Below are 18,905 nucleotides of genomic sequence, written 5' to 3'. Positions count from 1 at the left end.
TGCCTGGCACAACTCCAGGGGGCACTGTATTCTTGGGTTGTGCAGCAGAGGACTCTGAGGACAGAAATCACCACGGAGGGGTCCCCCTGGACTTGGGCAAGGCAGCCGGACTAGGCGAAGGAGAACAGAGACAGGGAACAGTGACCGAGGTGGGGAAATGCAGCTAGTTCTGGAAACCGAGCAGATTCAGAGGAATCCAGTCTGACCAGAGACAGGGGGGGTGGGGGAGGGGCCGGAGCGAAAGAGTCAGAAATCTCTGCCTCAGGCACCGCGAAGCCCTGGGCTGTGTACAGAGGCAGTGGATGAGGGCTGAGCGGCTCTCTGGGGGACTTCTCTGGTGGTCCAGTGGTTAAGACCTCCCTTCCCAACGCAGGGGATGCCAGTTCGATCCCTGGTCAGAAAGCTAAGACCCCACATGCCTCCTGGGCCAAAAAACCAAAACACGAAACAGAAGCAGTATTGTAACAAATTCAACAAAGACTTTTTAAACGGTTCACACAAAAAAATAAATAAATAAAAGAGAGGGGAGTCTCTGGAAACAGAATGAAGATGGAATCGGGCAGAGAACCAGGAAGGGCCTGATTCAGGGCAGAGGACTTTGGGAACCTAAAGAAGTGGCCATTATGGAGGTGAGAGAGAGTGGCCGGGCTCACCCTGGCTGGATCAAGGGCACCCCACGTGATCCATGTGCTGCAGAGCTCCCCACGTGCCAGGGAGCTCATCCTAGGGGCCAGGGCTTCCATGAGTCCCCAAGCCCCCAGCATCGTCCAGCCCCATGCCTGATGCCCTGGGGTGGCGGCTGGGCGTCTAATCGGACCCAGACAGTGTTCCTTGAGCTTCCTGAAAGAGAGCTTGCGTGATTTGGGTGGAAGCCTTCTGTGAGCTATCTGAAGCATGCTGATGGCCCATGGAACCACAGGCTGGCAGGGATCATCTAGCTTGATGGAGAAGCTGAAGTCCTGTACTGTGGTTGACTGGAAACACTTTGGTCTCCCCTATAAGGCTGGGGGCTCCACCGGCCATCAGCACACTTCAGATAGCTTACAGAAGGCTTCCACCCAAGTCACGCAAGCTCTCTTTCAGGAAGCTCAAGGAACACTGTCTGGGTCGGATTAGACACCCAGCCGCCACCCCAGGGCCTCAGGCCTGGGGCTGGACAATGCTGGGGGCTCCTGAGGATATTCAATCTCAGAGCTCAGTGCCCAGGTTGACACATACTGGGTGCTTGGTAAAGCCGGAGGTGTTGTTCCGGTTCACCTCCCCCACCCCCCTCACTCCCAGGCACACACAGCAACACAAACAGGGATGGTTTCTGCCAGCACCACGCCTTCCTGGCGTTTTCCTTACAAGGCTTTGAGGAACGGCACGCAAACAGGCTGTGGACTGAGCAACAGAGATAACTACCCTTTGAGACGCACGATAAGTGCTTCTCTGGGATGACCTCATCACAGCCTGCCCATCAGTGAGCCGGGCAAGGACTCTTACTGCCTCTGCACAGACAGGTAAACTGAGGCCCAAAGAGGGCTGGGGAGGGGGAGGGCTAGCCCAACATAGGGCGGGCCGGTCATCCCAGCCCTTCTGTACGGTTTCTGCCTACAGGAGTGAATTGGCCAGATGGCCAGACCTTCATTCACCCCACGACAGCCCCCGCCAACTTCCGGCTCTTGTTCTGGGACACCATCAGCTGGCACTTGGAGAAGCAGGAGTTGGGGTGGAGAAGCACACAGGCCCTAGAACTTTCTATGTGTGGCCCAACAGAAGTGACTAAGAAGCTGTACTTCCCTACCCAGCTCAGCCAAGCACATCAGAGGTGGGGGAGGGGCTGAGAGCTAGAGGAGTGGACAGCTGCAGGAGAGCCCCAAGCAGAGGACAAGCCCAGGGCAGCGGGGAGTGGGGGAGTGGTCTGCAGGGGAGCTCAGGCAGAGCTGGAGGTGCCCAGGTGTGAAAGAGAATCAGGAGCAGGCCCTGGGGGAGCCATGAACCCTCTGCACATGAGTGGAGCTGGAGAGATATTTGTTGATGCTTCATTTATGCCAGGAGACACTGGCTGGGTCCCTCCCAGGAAAAGGAAAAACACCAGTGAAGCCAGAACACTTCTGCTACACCCACTCTGGCTCCCCAAGCCTGGTCCTCCCAACAGCTTAGACAGCCTTTCACTGTGACACTTTAATAATGTGTCTGCCATTCATCACTTTTGCTTTTGAGGCTGGGAGGGCAGGGTTAGCACTTCTTTTTCTTTCTCCCAACAGACACTAATTTTATGCCAATAGAATTGTGTCTTACACTTGTTGAGTTGCTAAGTTGTGTCCGACTCTTTTGTGACCCCATGCACTGTAGCCCACCAGGCTCCTCTGTCCATGGGATTTTCCAGGCAAGAATACTGGAGTGGGTGGCCATTTCTTTCTCAAGGGGATCTTCCTAACCCAGGAATCAAACCTGCTTCTCCTGCCTTGGCGGGCGGGTTCTTTACCACTGAGCCACCACATGCTGGGTTTTTTAAATCTATGATAACCCTCCTTCCCAACCAGATAATCTCACCCATCCCTGCCGGTAACCTCTCACCAGCCCTGTGACCTTGGGGGAAGCCAGCCCCACATCTGGGCATCACCTTAAAACTGAAGGCGTTAGCACCTCTCCCAGATGTGAAATAAGATGAGGATATGAAAACGTTTCATGAACTAAAAAGCTTGAGGAGGAAAGAGCCAAGTTCATGTCCCAAACCAACAGCCCCTCAGCTGTGGTTCCACTAGGACTTCTCAGACCAGGGTCCCCAGGGCCCCAGGGGCTCAGCCAAGTCTTTGATCACCACACACACAAACACACACACAGTGCCCGTGCCCAGCTTCCTGAATGTCCCTGGGAAAGGGACAGATAAAGTGTCTCATCCAACCCTGAGGCACCCTGCTGCCTTCTGAACCTTCTTTGTCCCTCCCTAGTCTGTGCGGGTCCACCAGAACCCTGCCAGTCATCCAGAAGAATCTCTGAGGGTCAAGCAGAGCCAGGTCGTGGCCCCTTCACTCATCTTCTGGGACCTGGGACTCCAAAGCCAGTAATTCAGTGTCAACTTAAAGTTATTCTTCTTGGGATTTCCTTAGCCATCCAGCAGTTAAACACTCCATGCTTCGAACGCAAGAGTGCAGTTTCCATCCCTGGTCAGGGAACTAAGATCCCACATGCTGTGCGGCGCAGCCAAGAAAAAAACAAAAAAGTTTATTCTTCCCCTACCAGACATAACATTTTGATCAGTATAAAACCAAATGGCTTTTTTGAAGAAAAAAAGAAGCAGTTTCACTCTCAGCTGAAAAATTAGTCTAGCCGAAAGTTGGTTCTAAATGACTTGTTTTTGCAGGAGTTCATTAACTTCTCTGCCCATGGACACAAGTTAAGATCCTGTTGTTTTTTAACCACAGACAATGTCATTAAGTTAAAAATTTGTTTAAGTTTCAGTAAATAATCTGCAAAGGGGTGTCCTAATTCCCTGTGAGTGTAAAGATTATGTCACTGAGTCGTTTGTGAGCCATCTCCCTGGATTGTCCTGGAAGCAGGATCTCCTAGATGCTTTCAGCAAACGGGTGTTCACTTCCAGACCCAGGCCAGTGTGCACTGGCCACCTCTTGATGGCTCTAGCAATGATGGAGATTTCAGCAGGGAAGACCCAGCGCTGGTTGGGAGGGCTAGGTCCCCAGCTGGTACTTTCGGAATCTGGAGCAGAATGTGGTGTCTTCATGGCTCTCATCTAAGACGACTCCAGCCCTCCTTCAGTTGAGTCCCAGCTCTGTCACTACCGATTCTGTGATACTGGGCTATCGATTCAAACTCGCTCAACCAATTTTCTCATCTGGGCAAGGAGGACGACAGCATCTCCCTCTGAGACTCTGGGAGGCTCCGTGAAAACACGGAATCAAGGCCCACTTAGTCCACTGAGATTCTTGTGGCTGCCCTGACAGGGGTCTGGAGGGTCCAGCCCAGGCCCTAGAAAGCCACGGGCTCTGGGCTCAGAAGTGGAGGCCAGGCCCTCGGTTGAGCGGGTAGCCCTTTCGCCTGCGGCCTGGCAGCCCACACCGGTGGCCTTCCTCCCTACGGGAGGAGGGGGTAATGACAGGCCTGGTTGCACAAGAGGCCCAGCTGCCCAGCCTGGCCGGACTGGCTGAGCCAGTGCTGCCCCCAGGCTGGGCCCCACGTGTGTGCAGGGAGAAGGCGGGGATGGGGTGGCATCTCCAAGGAGGAGAAGCAAGAACTTGCTGCTGGTTACAGTCCCATAGTCCAGGCAAGGCAGGCACTTCCGGGGACAGGATGGAAGGATGAGGGGTGAGGTGGGGGTGGAGATGGGTTCAGAGAGAGAGAGAGAGAGCACGCAGGCCAGGCGGGGCTGAGTGGGGGTTGCAAGTGCTCTGAATGGGCTTGGTTAGAGAGAGGGTCTCAGATGGGGGGAAGGGTTCTGTGAAGGGGAGGAGACTGAAAGACCGAGTGAAAATGAGTTTTTAATTGTTTTTCGACCCCATGGACTGTAGCCCGCCAGGCTTCTCTGTCCATGGGATTCCCCAGGCAAGAATACTGCACTGGGTTGCCATTTTCTTCTCCAGGGGATCTTCCCCACCCAGGGACGTAACCTGCCCCTCCTGCATCTCCTGCCTTGGCAGGTGGATTCTTTATCACTGAGCCACCTGTTTTTGATTACTTTCCATTAAATTGGTCCTCCTGAGTCGAGCTTCTGCCTGGCAGGTTTAAAGAGCCCGTATTTATGCAAGACTGGAGCCATCCCCACCATCCCACCCTGCTGTCTGCTCTTCACAAGCTGTCCCCTACTTCTCAGAGAGGCCCATCGCAGGGACAGGAGAACTCCTTTCCTCCCACCCCACCTCCATCCCTCCCTCCTGCTTCCCCTACCTCACTTCAGAGCAACCCCTGTTTCCTGGTTGTAAGATTTCCATTTTCCAGAAGCAGAGGAAGAAGAGGACCTAAAGGCCAGGGGATTCCTGAGGACCCGATAACCCTTTGGAGGGATCAGTCCTGCCCATTCCATACTTGACCCCTCTCGACCCCCCTACCCAGAGAATCCTCCTTCCAACCAAGTCTCTCTTCCCACTGGTCAGCAAGAGTTGGGCCAGGCAGTAGGCTACGTGCCTTAGTATTACAACAAGTTATCATATCTCACTATAAAACCATGCAGGGCATTTCAGAGATGAGAAAACTAAGGCTCGGAGAACTCATGTGACATTCCAGGGCCACGAAAATATTGAGAACAGTGGGGAATTGAGCCAGTGCCTGACCCTGAGGTCAATGGATATGAATTTGAGCAAACTCCGGGAGATGGTGAAGGACAGGGAAGCCTGGTGTGCTGCAGTCCATGGGGTCACAAAGAGTCAGACACAACTGAGCAAATGAATGACAACTGACCTTGAGACCCCCTGATCTCCACAGACAATTCCCTAGCCCAGAGAAGCCACTCTGTGTGGTCTTTGGAGGAGCCACAGTCAGCAGCATCTTGAGGTCCCAGGCAGACATCCTGGAGGAGAGAGAAGGGGAGAGGAGAGCTGTGAAAGGAGAGTAAAAGCATGGAAGTCTATGGAAAGGAGAGAGTTCTCTAAAAAGAGGATCAGGGGAGACTGGGAGGGTGACTTTTGGGGGGCTTGTGGAGTCTGGAAGGCAAGTTGGGCACATCAGGAAAAACCACTAGTACTCAGCTTAAAGCTTGGAGGCCCAGAGGAGTCATGGACAGGCAAGGGCAGGCCCAGCTAGCTGTGACTTCTTAACTGGATGGGAAGAGACATGGATGGAGCCTTAGGACATTAGGGGACATCTTGACCCCAAAGCAGCCCTGCTGGCCTCATGTCAAGACAGTCCGAGCTCTCCCAGTGGACAGAGCCCGGAGCTGGAGTCTCCTTGACTCACTTCCTCCTCATCCTTCCAGTGGAGACCTCTGGAACATGAAATGAGAACTCCATGGAGACCCCAGAGGATCCTGGAACCTATTATGTTTTCCTTCCCAGCAGCCTGGGCAGCTTACACCTGATGACTCCGCCTTACAGAAAAGCTATCTCTGCTTCCATGACACACTGAGAGGAAGAGAGAAACCAGTAAGCCACCCAGAGTACTCCCAGGTAGGTAGCCAGTGAGTCAAGGGTGACAAGCCAGGGACCAAGCCAGAAGTCTAAGGATCACGAGTGGCACCCCAGCCCCAGGTGACTCAGAGATCATATTAATTACGCTCCCCTCCCGGTGAGAAGGCTCCCAGGCCTCACCTTTGGGCCCCTCCAGCCTTTCTCCTGTTCGAGTGCCTCCAGGCATGGATGGGGGAGACATCACCCACAGGTCCTGACCCCTGGCCCTCTTGGGGCCTAGTTCATCGGCCAGATCTTTGTCCTGCTGCCGGGTGCACCCTCTGACCCAGCCCTCACTCTTTGCTGGCTCCCAGGTCTGGATCAGTCTAGCCCTTGGGAAGGGTGCAGCCAGCCCCGACCTGCCCCATCAGCTGGTAGCAGCCACGCTTGTGGTTAGTTTGAACTTTTTTTCCTTTTCAATGTGCTTTTTATAGCAGGGCTTACCCTGCATGGTTTGAGCTTCTGTCGTGGGCCTGAGAGCTCATGCAAGGTCCTTGGTCCCACCCTCCCTTCTCTGCCCGTCCACTCCCTGCCTCCCTCCAATTATCCTGAGGGACTGCAGGTGCCCGGGGGGCTGGCCAGCTGCCACTGGCTTGGTGTCCCTGCCCCTCAGCATCACCCCACAGCTGTCCACCCCCAGGGCCCACTAAGACCACACACATCGGCATGAAGCTGCCCCCACACACGCGGGTGTACACCAAGGGTCTCATGTGTTTATTTTCTTTTAACCGACTTCATTCCAATTCTTTGCCAGGCTGGCTAACATTTCTTTGGTATGAAGCAAATGTTCTCAACCTCAGATCTTCCTGCAGCTCCATGTCTGATCAGGGAAACCCAACATCCCAGGACACTGAGAGAAATGCTTTCTTGAATCATAAGTCAAGGCCAAGCCCTGGTTGCCCTGGAAACCTCCAAGCTCCAGAGTGGGTGGCCCCTTCAGGGCCTGGGGCTCAGTGACCTCCCAGCCACACCCAGGCATCAGAAATCACTGGCCAGGAACCCTACGGTCATCAACTAAAAAGTGAATCATGTGAACAGTGCTGGATGCACAGTAGGAGCACACAGTAGGAACTTTCTCTGACACCTGACAGGGCACACTCTCAAGTCACCCACACCCCACAGTCATTGCTTCCCAATGGAGGAATCTCTCCCACATCCATTCCGCCTGTCCCCAGTCCAGAACACCAACTCCCAGCTCTTCTTGACCTTGGCCTTTCCCTCAAGGTCAAGCTCAGGGAGACCGTGACTCTTTTTACCACCCCACCGCAGTCCCAAGCCTGACCTATTGCTGCTGGGAATGGGGAAGGGGAGAGAGCAAAGGCAAACGGATGTGGCAATAATCACTCACACACACTCACACCAGCCATTGTTTCCTCATCCTCCTCGCTGGCCTCCCACAGGCTTCACCCTCCATACCCACTTGCTCTCAACCCCAACTCACCCACAGAACTCTAACCCAAGCACCAACATCCTTCCCCTGTACTGAAGTCTGGCCCAGCCTTCTCCGCCACATTCATATCCTGAATCATATCTGTATACACCAGGCTTCCCTGCTGACGGGGAGGTGGACCCCCCCCATCCCATGTAACTCTGTGGCCCGGGACCACCCTCTGGGATAAATCTGGTACAAAATGACCTGCCCCCGGCTCTTTCCCTTCTCTGTGCTCTGGACAGTCTGGGGAACTCAGGCCTCATTATCTTATTATTCATTAATAATGTATCATTAATATATTATTAATGATAATACAATATATTAATAATATATTATATTGCCTTATTATTATTAATAATAACTGCCTGAATGTTCACAGCAGCACAATTCCAATAGCCAAAGGGGAAACAACCCAAGGGGCCATCAGAGGATAAACTGATCAACCAAGTGGGCAATATTCATTCATTGGAATTATTTTTCAGCCATAAAAAGGAATGAAGTGCTCATATACGCTACAACGTGGATGAACCTTGAAAACACGCTAAATGCAAGTGTCAGACAGAAAGGTCACATAGTACATGATTCTGTTTACATGAAACATCTGTAATAGGCAAATCTATAGAGACAGAACGGAGAAGTCAATGGCACCCCACTCCAGTACTCTTGCCTGGGAAACCTCATGGACGGAGGAGCCTGGTAGGCTGCAGCCCATGGGGTCGCGAAGAGTCAGACACGACTGAGCGACTTCACTTTCACTTTTCACTTTCATGCACTGGAGAAAATGGCAACCCACTCCAATATTCTTGCCTGGAGAATCCCAGGGACGAAGGAGCCTGGTGGGCTGCCGTCTATGGGGTCGTACGGAGTCAGACACGACTGAAGCGACTTAGCAGCAGCAGCAGCATAGAGACAGAAAATAGATGAGTGACTTAGGGCTGGAGAGGACATGGGGTAGGGTCATAGAGGGTACGGGGTTGCTCTTCGGTATGATGAAAATGTTCTAAAACTGACTGTGGTTATGGTTGCATAACTCTGAATAGGCTAAAAAACCATTTTGTTACACACTTTAAATGATTGGATTGTATAGTATGTGAATTATTGGGTTGGCCAAAATGTTCGTTCAGTTAGTGAACTGTTGTCATTCACTTGCTAAGTTGTGTCCGACTCTTTTCCGCCAAGTGTCCCTGACCTTCAGTATCTCCTGGAGTTTGCTCAAACTCATGTCCATTGAGTCAGTGATGCCATCCAGCCATCTCATTCTCTGTCACCCCCTTCTCCTCTTGCCTTCACTCTTTCCCAGCATCAGGGTCTTTTCCAATGAGCTGGCTCTTCCCATCAGGTGGCCAAAGTATTGGACCTTCAACTTCAGCATCAGTCTTTCCAATGAGTATTCAAGGTAGATTTCCTTTAGGACTGACTGGTCTGATCTCCTTGCTTTCCAAGGGACTCTCAAGTGTCTTCTCCAGCACCACAGTTTTACATTGCCCAATAAAGTTCCTGGTGAAAATGAAAATTGTCTTTTTTTAATATGTATTACTTATGTATTTGGCTGCACCAGGTCTCAGTTGAGGCACGTGGGATATAGTTCCTTGACCAGGGATTGAACCCGGGCCCCCTGCATTGGGAGCTCAGAGTCTTGGCCACCACACCACCAGGGAGGTCCCCAAAAATATTTGTTTTTACTTAAAAACAAATTGAACTTTTTGGCCAACCCAATATATCAGTAGAGCTGCTCTGAAAATAATAATGATAACTTGTCAAATGCCTATCAGGTGCCAGGAAGGCCCCACACAACCTCTGTTACCCTCCACAACCCTGTGATGGATAATAGGAATGGATTTCTGCCCCAACGAAGCCAAATTCATATGAGTTTTCTTTTTTTAATTCACTTAACTGGCTGTTCCAAAAAGTTTTCCTTTGTCTATTTTTAACAAATATTTTGCTTTTATTTATTTGGTTATTCCGTGTCTTAGTTGCAGCACATGGGATCTTTAGTTGCAGCATGTGAACTCTTAGTTACAGCATGTAGGATCTAGTTCCCTGATTAGATATGGAACCCAGGTCCCCCTGCATTGGGGGCACAGAGTCTTAGCCACTGAACCACCAGGGAAGTCCCCTCTTTTCTATTTTTGATGATTGGAGCCCTTAACGTGCACAAGTGCACTATGGAATTGCATTTTGCATTTTTATTTTTCTTTATGTATTTGAGAAAAGTAGCAAAGCAAGGACCTGGAGATATATACTGAAACAATCTCCTTTGAAGAATTCAACACAAGTAGAAGATAAATATTTAAAGAGGAAAGAGGAGCGTTTAAAACACTGGATCAGTAAGTCATTTCTAAATTAAACAAAATTGGAATTGAAGAATACATAGGTTTCCAATTGGCTGCTGCTTTTTTTCTTTGAAAAATAAACATTGAAAAAGGGGAGTGAGGGGAATATTGTCCCAGTCTACTAATGTAGAAACCAAAGCTTAGAGCATTTAAAGTGACTTCCACCAGGTCACACAGCTCGTGGAGGCAGGATTTGAACCCAGAACTGTCTGAAACCACAGCAGTGTTTGTAACCACTGCAACAAGCATTAAGACTGCTCAAGTTTGTTTGTTTTCAAGATGTGACTGAACCCAGAGCTTCCTCGAGCTGGAGAGAAACTCAGAAACTGTCAGGCCCTGTCTTCAAGGGTTGCCAGTCCCGCTGTGGACATGCAGGAGCGGTCAGATGGTGCCGGGCTGGGGTAAAGAGTGGGGGGACATAGCAGGATAGTGGAAATTCGGGGTGCCTGTCCTAGGCAACGTTCCCTCCCCCCACCCCCTGTCCAGAATGAGCTGGGACGCCCAGCCAGGAGACAGAGGCCCTGGACGTCCGCCGCATGCCAGAAGAGGGTAGTGGTGTGGAGGGGGACACAATGGCTGTGTGTCCGTCTCTGTGCCTGGCCCTCTCAGGTGGCGCCCCCATGTGTTTGCTTGTGGCCACTGCAGCCTCTGAGGCATACTCCGCCTGTGGATGGGAATTTCAAAAATCCGTCCTGCCGAAGGAAGCTTTCCAGGTGGCACTAGTGGTAAAGAAGCCGCCTGCCAATGCAGGAGATGTGAAAGACCCGGGTTCGACCCCTAGGTCAGGAAGATCCCCTGGAGGAGGGTATGGCAACCCACTCCAGTATTCTGGCCTGGAGAATCCCATGGACAGAGGAGCCTGGCAAGCTACCATCCATACGGTCCCAATGAGTCAGACACGCCTGAATCGACACGCACACAAAGAGGGTGGAGGAATGAAGAGCTGTGACCATCAGAAAAGTGATGCGGCCTTGCAAGGTACCCCTAAATTGAGGTTCAGCGAAGGGAAGGGGTTCAGTGGTGAGCCATTAGAGTTTACAGATTTTTTTCACTCTGATGAAAAACAGAAGCTTATCAGAGCTGTCTGCATGGCAGAGGCCCGTCTTCCCCAGGGAGGGCCCTGCTGGACAGGCCTGAGGTGGACGCCCTTGGGTGTCGGCGGAGGGCACAGCCAGTGTGGCCGAGGCCCTGAGGCAGAGGCCGGGGAGGCGGCCATCCAGGGCAGGACTGTGAGGTCCACCGGCCGGGAGTAGCCCATACCTGACGGACGGATGGCTGTGCCCCAGCAGCAGAGGAGGGCCCCCCAGTGGAGCCGGCCGTTACTGCAGCCCGCCTCTGAGTCCCCAAGGAAAGCCCAGGTGCCGCATGGGGGTCTGCCGGGTCGGATGGGGCGGGGGCGCCTAGATTAAGGGCTCCGACGGACCCGAGAACCAGGGGTCCAGGAGTGAGGAGGGGGACTTCTCCCGGGCCCTCCACGGAGGAGGGTGGTGTGTGGGGGGAGGACAGGTAGGCAGGTGAACGTGTGCCTGTGTGAGGAGAGAGAAGGAAGGGGAGGGGAGGCAGGGGCTGTCCAGGAGCCCCCCGGGGTGATGGCAGTCACAGCCCCCTGGTCTCCCCTCCTCCCCATCGAGGCCCTGGGCCTGGGAAGATAGCGGGAACACTGGCCCTCATGTTCGTGATGCACTGGAGAGCCAGCCAGACGGAAGACAAGCTGGCACAGACACAACCCACCGCTGCCCTGAGCCCCGCCCGCCCCCGGTTATGCCCGTGGCCCCCCAGGGAGAAAGAGCTTGATGAAGAGACGGGGTGCAGAGAGCGGACTCGGAGAGGGGTCCTTGTGAGGGGAGGGGCTCAGTGAGGGGAAGGGGGGCTCAGTGAGGGGAGGGGCTCAGTGAGGGGAGGGGCTCAGTTGGGGAGGGGCTCAGTCGGGGGAGGGGCTCAGTGAGGGGAGGGGCTCAGTGAGGGGAGGGGGGCTCAGTGAGGGGAGGGGCTCCGTGAGGGGAAGGGGGGCTCAGTGAGGGGAGGGGGGCTCACTGAGGGGAGGGGCTCAGTGAAGGGAGGGGCTCAGTGAGGGGAAGGGGGGCTCAGTGAGGGGAGGGGGGCTCAGTGAGGCGAGGGGGGCTCAGTGAGGGGAGGGGCTCCGTGAGGGGAGGGGCTCCATGAGGGGAGGGGCTCAGTGAAGGGAGGGGGGCTCAGTGAGGGGAGGGGGGCTCCGTGAGGGGAGGGGCTCAGTTGGGGAGGAGCTCAGTCGGGGGAGGGGGGCTCAGTGAGGGGAGGGGGGCTCCGTGAGGGGAGTGGGGTTCAGTGAGGGGAGGGGCTCAGTGAAGGGAGGGGCTCAGTGAGGGGAGGGGGCTCAGTGAGGGGAGGGGGGCTCAGTGAGGGGAGGGGCTCAGTGAGGGGGAGGGGGCTCAGTGAGGGGAGGGGGCCTCCGTGAAGGGAGGGGCTCAGTGGGGGGAGGGGCTCAGTGGGGGGAGTGCGGCTCAGTGAGGGGAGGGGCTCAGTGAGGGGAGGGGCTCAGTAGGGGGAGGGCCTACCGGAGTGGGACAGAATATTCAGGACACAGAAAAGACCCGGGAGAGCCTGAGGGGTGGGTCTAGGCCGCCGGATCCCATCTGGGCGGCGCCCTCGGCTCAGCTCCGAGGCAGCCCCGGGGCTGGGTTTCAGCCACCTACCTGAAAACCGAAGAGGCTTGCGCAGGGCCTCTTTATGGCTCCTGGCGAAACCTGGCCCCGGGGACAGGGAAGAAGTTTCTCTAGGACAGTGGGAGGGGAGGAGTGACTCATGCCTCCCTCCCAGGCTCCTGACACCCCAGAGCCTGGGAATTACCCCAAAGCAGCCGACCAGCCAGGCCGAGAAAACACGGCTCCACCCCACCCAGGCCACTCTTACCTCAGGTCTCCTGCCGTCGGCGTCACCCACAGGGAGGGACAGACCATGCCCGGAACTGTGGACACCCTGGGAGAGAAACACACACCCTCTCACGCAAACACAAACAAACCCACGCAGACACACACCCACGGGCTAAACCCAAACCCAAACCTCCCCACCCAGAAATAAACACCCCCTCAACCCGCGGCAACCCCCAGGGCCCCCAGGACCCAGCCCACCTCCACCACTCAGCAAAACACAGCCCCCAGAGAGCCTGAAGACCAGCTCACAGACTCAGCCAGACCCGGGGGTGGGTGAGTCTGACCCGCTGGCCCTGAACCAGTTTGGTTTCTCAGTTGGCCAGTTTAAGAGGTTCATGAGGGAGGCAGAAGTCGAGGGGATGCCGAATGAGTGTGGCAGGGGGACCCCAACCTTGCTGGTGAGGAGAGAAAGGACAGATTGGGTTTTAACCGGCCCAGGGCCAAGTTTCACCAGATTCTAAGATGCCACCACCCCTGTCCTAACTGCCTCCTTAGGTGCCTCCTGCACCTAATTGTTTTCCTGGCCTTAGGCTCCATCTCAGAAAACACACATAATTGTAGTATCTCAGCACAGGTGTCCATGTAACAAGAGCCAGCTGCAAAATTACCTCTTCAATTGCCCCTGGAATCTCCAGCACCTGAGTACAGGGGCCGTTTTTGTTCCTTGGTGTGACATCTGCTCCCAGTATATGCGATTATCTGCTTCAGACTGAGACGTCCCAGGGCAAGGCCTATCTCTTCTCAAAAAGGTCTCCCTGTAGATACATGGGTTACACTCGTGGCTCAGTGGTAAAGAATCCGCCTACCAATGCAGGAGATGCGGGTTCCATCCCTGGGTGAGGAAGATCCCCCAGAGAAGGAAATGGCAACCCACTCCAGTATTCTTGCCTGGCAAATCCCACAGACAGACAGAGGAGCCTGGCAGGCTACAGTCCGTGGGGTTGCAAAAGAGTCGGCCATGACTTAGGGACTCAACAATAACAACAATGTAGATATTAGAAATAAACTAAACATCTACACGAGAAGAAAACTATAAAAATTTTAGATGAAAACAGGAACTATATTTCTTGGGGCTGGAAAGTGTTTCTAAACAAGATACAAAAGTATGTAAAAAAGAAAAAAAACTGATAAATTTGAGTACATTTTAAAAACTGGCATGATACAAGGCAATAATTTTTTTTTTTTTTTTTTACAAATAAGCTAGGCACCACTTCCCTGGTGGACCAGTGGCTAAAGACTCCATACTCCCAATGCTTGGATTTGACACCTGGTCAGGAATTAGATCCCCCATGCCATAGCTCAAGAGCCTTGCATGCCACAGAAAAGACTTTGCATGCAAAAACTAATACGAAATAAACATCTATTTAAAAAAATAAGTCATATCAAATCTGTATAGCCAACAAATGGTTAGTAATCAGAATAAGTAGGGAATTTCTATTAATCTATAAAGAAAAAGACAACCTATTAGAAAGATAGACCAAGGCTATGAACTGGCATCATATAAGTGTTCAACCTCACTAACAATTACAGAAAGGCAAATTACAATGGCAAATTACCTAGTTTATTTTTTAAAAATTTTTATTGTCTTTTATCATACTAGTTTTTTAAATGTATCCGAACTTATCAATTTTTTCTTTTTTATATACTTTTGTATCATATTTAGAAATGCTTTCCAGCCCCAAGAAATAGAGATAGTTTCTATGTTCTTCTAAAAGTTTTACAGTTTTCTTCTCATATAGATGTTTAGTTTATTTCTAAAGGCAAATTGCAATTACCATTTCTCATCCACAGAAGAACGAAAGTACAAAGTAACACTACCAAGTGTGGGTAGAGATGTGTACATCAGAAACTTTCCAACATGCTTAAGGAAGAGTTGGCTGGGACAATTTTAGAGAATCATTTCTCAGTGTCTGGTAGCGTGGTTGATGTATACACCTTATGACCCAACATTTCTACTTCTAGAGAAACTCTCAGGTATGTGCACCTGGAGGATAAGGACATGTGCCACATCTTGATTGTAAGAGAAAAACAATTAGAAACCATCCAAATGCTCATAAGGATGGATAGGAACTGTGACAGGATCACACAATGGAATGGTATACAACAATGAAAAAGAATAAACTACAGACACACACCACATGAGTGGACCTCACATACATTGTACTGAGTGAAACCAGATACAGAAGAGTACACACTGTGATTCCACGTCTACAAAGGTCAGAAAGAAGCAGAAGTGATCCATGGTGACAGGAGTTTGAAAGTGGCTACCTCTGGTCATGGGACTTCCCTGGTGGCCCAGTGGTTAAGAGTCTGTGCTTCTACGGCAGGGGGTGCAGAGTTGATCCCTGGTTGCAGAACTAAGATCCCACACGTGGCAGGGCACAGCCAAAATAAATAAACTAATTTAATTTAAAAAAAATAAGAAATTAAAAGAAAAGAAAAAGGAAAATGGCCACTTCTGGGGAGAAGGGGGATGGGACTTAAGGAAACCCTCTGGGGTTATAGAAATGCTCTATATCTTGATTTGGATGGTGGGCACATAATATGTGCCAATGTAAAAATTTCAAGTTGTACTTTTAAGATTTGTCCATTTTAAGGACCTCACTAAATATGTTTTATGCCTCAAAAAAAGAGAAAGAATAGACAAGCTAAACATGGTAAGAGATAAGCTGTAGCCCAGGAGAAGATATTTACAGCCATATAGCCAACAATCAGGGCTTTCCCAGTGGCTCAGATGGTAAAGAATCTGCCTGCAATGCAGGAGACCTGGGTTCAATCCCTGGGTCAGGAAGATGCCCTGGAAGAGGAAATGGCAACCTACTCCAGTATTCTTGCCTGGAGAATCCCATGGACAGAGAAGTCTGGCAGGCTACAGTCCGTGGGGTCGTAAAGAGTCAGACACGACTGAGCGACTAACACACACAGCCAACAATCAATTGGTGCTGAGAACATATAAAAAGATTCTACACATCAATAAGAAAAGGGGAAAACATTCCAACAGAAAACTAGGCAAACTCCATCAATGAGTAGCTCATAGATGAGAATGCTGAGATAAACAGTGAACAAATGAAAGATGCTCAGTGTCACGAATAAAGAAATGCAAATTAAAACAATAAGGAGATGTCACTTGACACCCGCAGAATGAGAGAAAACAAAAATCTGAATGCTACCAAGTTTTGGCAGAGATGTGTGGCAATAGAAACTCTGTGCTGAAGGGAGTGTCTAAGACTAACAGGCAATATTCTCTAGAATCATTTCGCAACACCTGGTGAGGAGGAGGGTGCCTATACCCTATGATCCAGCAATTCCACTTCGAGAGAAACTCATTCATAGGCACCTGGAGGCATTTACAAGGATGTATGTCACATGTTTGTAATAGCAAAACAGTTGGAAATAATCCAAGTGCTCACCAAGAAGAGAATGAATGGAAACCGTGACATTCTCACACCATGAAATACCACACAGCAGTTACATTGAATGAACTGGAGCTTCTTGTATACATTTCAAAGCCATAACGTCATCGAATAAAGCAAATTGCCAAATGCTGTGTACAATATAGGGCTTCTCTGGTGGCTCAGATGGTAAAGAATCTGCCTGCAATGCGGGAGACTCGGGTTCGATCCCTAGTTAGGGAAGATCCCCTGGAGAAGGGAACGGTTGCCCACTCCAGTATTCTTCCTTGGAGAATTCCATGGACAGAGGGTGTACAATGTAAGATTAATCATGTAAAAATGCTTAAAACACAAGATAGTTCTGTATATTGTGAATGAATATATATACCCAAGTAGAAAACTATACAAAGCCGAACAGGAAGATGCCATGTCAACTTCAGGATATTGTTACCCAGAAGGAGAGAAGTGAGTGGCATAGGGAAAGGGTGCAAAGGGTTTCTGGCAGAATGTAATGACTTGTGGGAATTCCTAGGTGGGCCAGTGGTTAAGACTCCGTGCTTCCAATGCCCAGGGCACAGGTTTGATTCCTGGTCAGGGAACTAAGATCCCACATACCATGTGGTGGGGCCAAAAAAAAAAAAATCAGAATAAGAATGTAACGACTTGCTAAATCTGAGTGGTGGGGCCCCATGGATATCTCTTGTTATTCTTTGTACTTTCCAGTGTGTTTGGTGGGGTGTCTTGTTTTTTTTTTGGCTGCGCTTCGCAGCTTGCAGGATCTCAGTTCCCCAACCAGGGACTGAACTTGAGTCATGGCAATGAAAGTACCAAATCCTCACAAGACCACCAAGGAACTCCCCTTGTAATTTTAGAAAACATATTCCAAGGGAAGTGGCAATTTTGCAGTCTAGCCGCAAGATGGTAGGATGCCATCTTGGTTTCTGTAGCCAATCCCAGGCTGTACCTTCCCTCCTTCACTCCACAGTTCGACTTTGGCAGCTCCTCAGCTGGGCCAGCGTTCTTCTCCCATAGAGATGACCTGTACTTGGTGGTCCTGCCTGGGGTGACAGTGGTCTTCTGTGAACATTTATCACTGGTGATGGCAACACGCAGACACCCAGGAGGATCCCTGAGCTCTACACAATTGCCCATGCTCCCATCTGTTAACTGCGACTTCACTTACCCTCTGTGGTCAGAGTTGATCGTCTCAGCCATTGTAGTGATCCTCCTTTGCCTGTTCTTGTAGGGGCCCCAGGAACCCCAAATGGTCAGGAGGCCCCCTCCCTTCCACTGTAGCGGGCCTGTTATCATGCAAGACCCCAGGAGTGCATCCTTCCTTCAGCAGAGTTCAGGAAACAAAACTCTTGACAGTGGGTCATTGTTGTACCTCAGGGTGATGCCTCCCCCATTTTTGCCCCTCAGTTCCAAGATCCTCAAATAGCACTGAGAGCCTAGATCCTAAAACAGCCCAAGCTCAGTGTCACATTTATACAGCTTGAACTAGAAGTACATAGGAACCCCCTACTCCCTCCTCCCTGGGGCTTCCCTGGTGGCTCAGACAGTAAAGAATCAGCCTGCAATGCAGAAGAGCTGGGTTCCATCCCTGGGTCCGGAAGATCCCCTGGAGAAAGGAATGGCAACCCACTCCAGTATTCTTGCCTGGAGAATCCCATGGACAGAGAAGCCTGGAGGGCTACAGTCCACAGGGTTGCAAAGAGTTGGACATGACTGAGCGACTAACACTTTCACTCACGGTTCCCTACCCCACCCTTGCCTTTTGAAAGATATCAAAGGTATTGAAATATGTGGTCGACCACAACACAGGTGAAAACTACCTTCCTTTCCTCTCACACCCCACAGTTGGTCCTCAGCAGATCTAGAAGCTGCCCTCCCAAACCTTTCTTTCATTCCTAGTCTAAAAAGTTCTTCCTCTGTCCATCTCAACACTATTATATGTATCAAAAATGCCTTTCTCCCAGCAAGCAACTCTTCCTCCTTACGATCAGTAAGATGGGAGGGGTGAGGGGAAACTTGGTGCAATTGCTGAATCCTCTTAATAGACCAGGGGAGGAGGAAGTCTGAATGCACATCTGTTCTGTCTACAGGAGAAACCGTACCACATGTAAGGGCATTTTCGAGATGGCAGTCGAATCTCCCACACTGTTATCTCCCAGCTAGACTGCAGCTGTCTTCAAAGGGCCATTTTATCCTTGCATCCCCTGCAAGGCCAGATGCTTCTAGATGGTGGGGTTCATGAGGAAAGCAGGACCCCTGGGACATCTCTCTGTACTTCTTTTGCTGTATGGCAGCTTCTAGATCAGAAGCAATATTGCAAGATTCACAAGAACAGCATATGAGAAGTGAGTAAGTTCAAGAATGGTGGTACTGGCAGAAGCATGATGCTCAAGTAAAACAAATCCAGATCCCAACTAAGCACCAATAAGTGTATGGACAAATGGCCAATGTCCTCAGAATAGAAGGGGTCTGGAGTGACAGGGGTCACATTGGATTGGCTGGCCCCTAAGGAAGGATGGTGCCATATTGGATTCAGGATTGGTGTTGCTTTGCAGCCGATGGGCACTGGGGTCAGCCTTGGCCAGAGAAAACCCTGAGTGTCCTCCCTCTCTACCACAGTGGTCGCTGTCATTATAAGCGCATTGATCAGGGACTGGGCTGGCTGATAAAGAGGCTACCTGGCACCCACAGGGCTGCTCATCAACTGACAAAGTTATTTAAGC

General features: G+C 51.1%; 1 protein-coding gene across 1 annotated transcript in view; it reads right to left on the bottom strand.

Moving 5' to 3' along the window:
- Positions 1 to 18,905, bottom strand: part of CLDN4 (claudin 4) — a 47,217-nt gene that overhangs the window by 2,739 nt on the left and 25,573 nt on the right. The window contains exons 4-5 of the mRNA XM_081557912.1: positions 13,384 to 13,530; positions 12,756 to 12,821 (exon numbers count right to left, since the gene is read on the bottom strand). The gene's annotated coding sequence lies outside the window, so the exon portion shown is untranslated. The remainder of the gene's footprint in view (positions 1 to 12,755; positions 12,822 to 13,383; positions 13,531 to 18,905) is intronic.

The sequence above is a fragment of the Giraffa tippelskirchi genome, chromosome 13 (assembly GCF_054371585.1).
Source record: "Giraffa tippelskirchi isolate mGirTip1 chromosome 13, T2T-mGirTip1v1.2.pri, whole genome shotgun sequence".
Classification (NCBI taxonomy): Eukaryota; Metazoa; Chordata; class Mammalia; order Artiodactyla; family Giraffidae; genus Giraffa; species Giraffa tippelskirchi.
The sequence above is the reverse complement of the archived record's forward strand: the minus strand, read 5'-3'. Positions and strand labels throughout refer to the sequence as shown.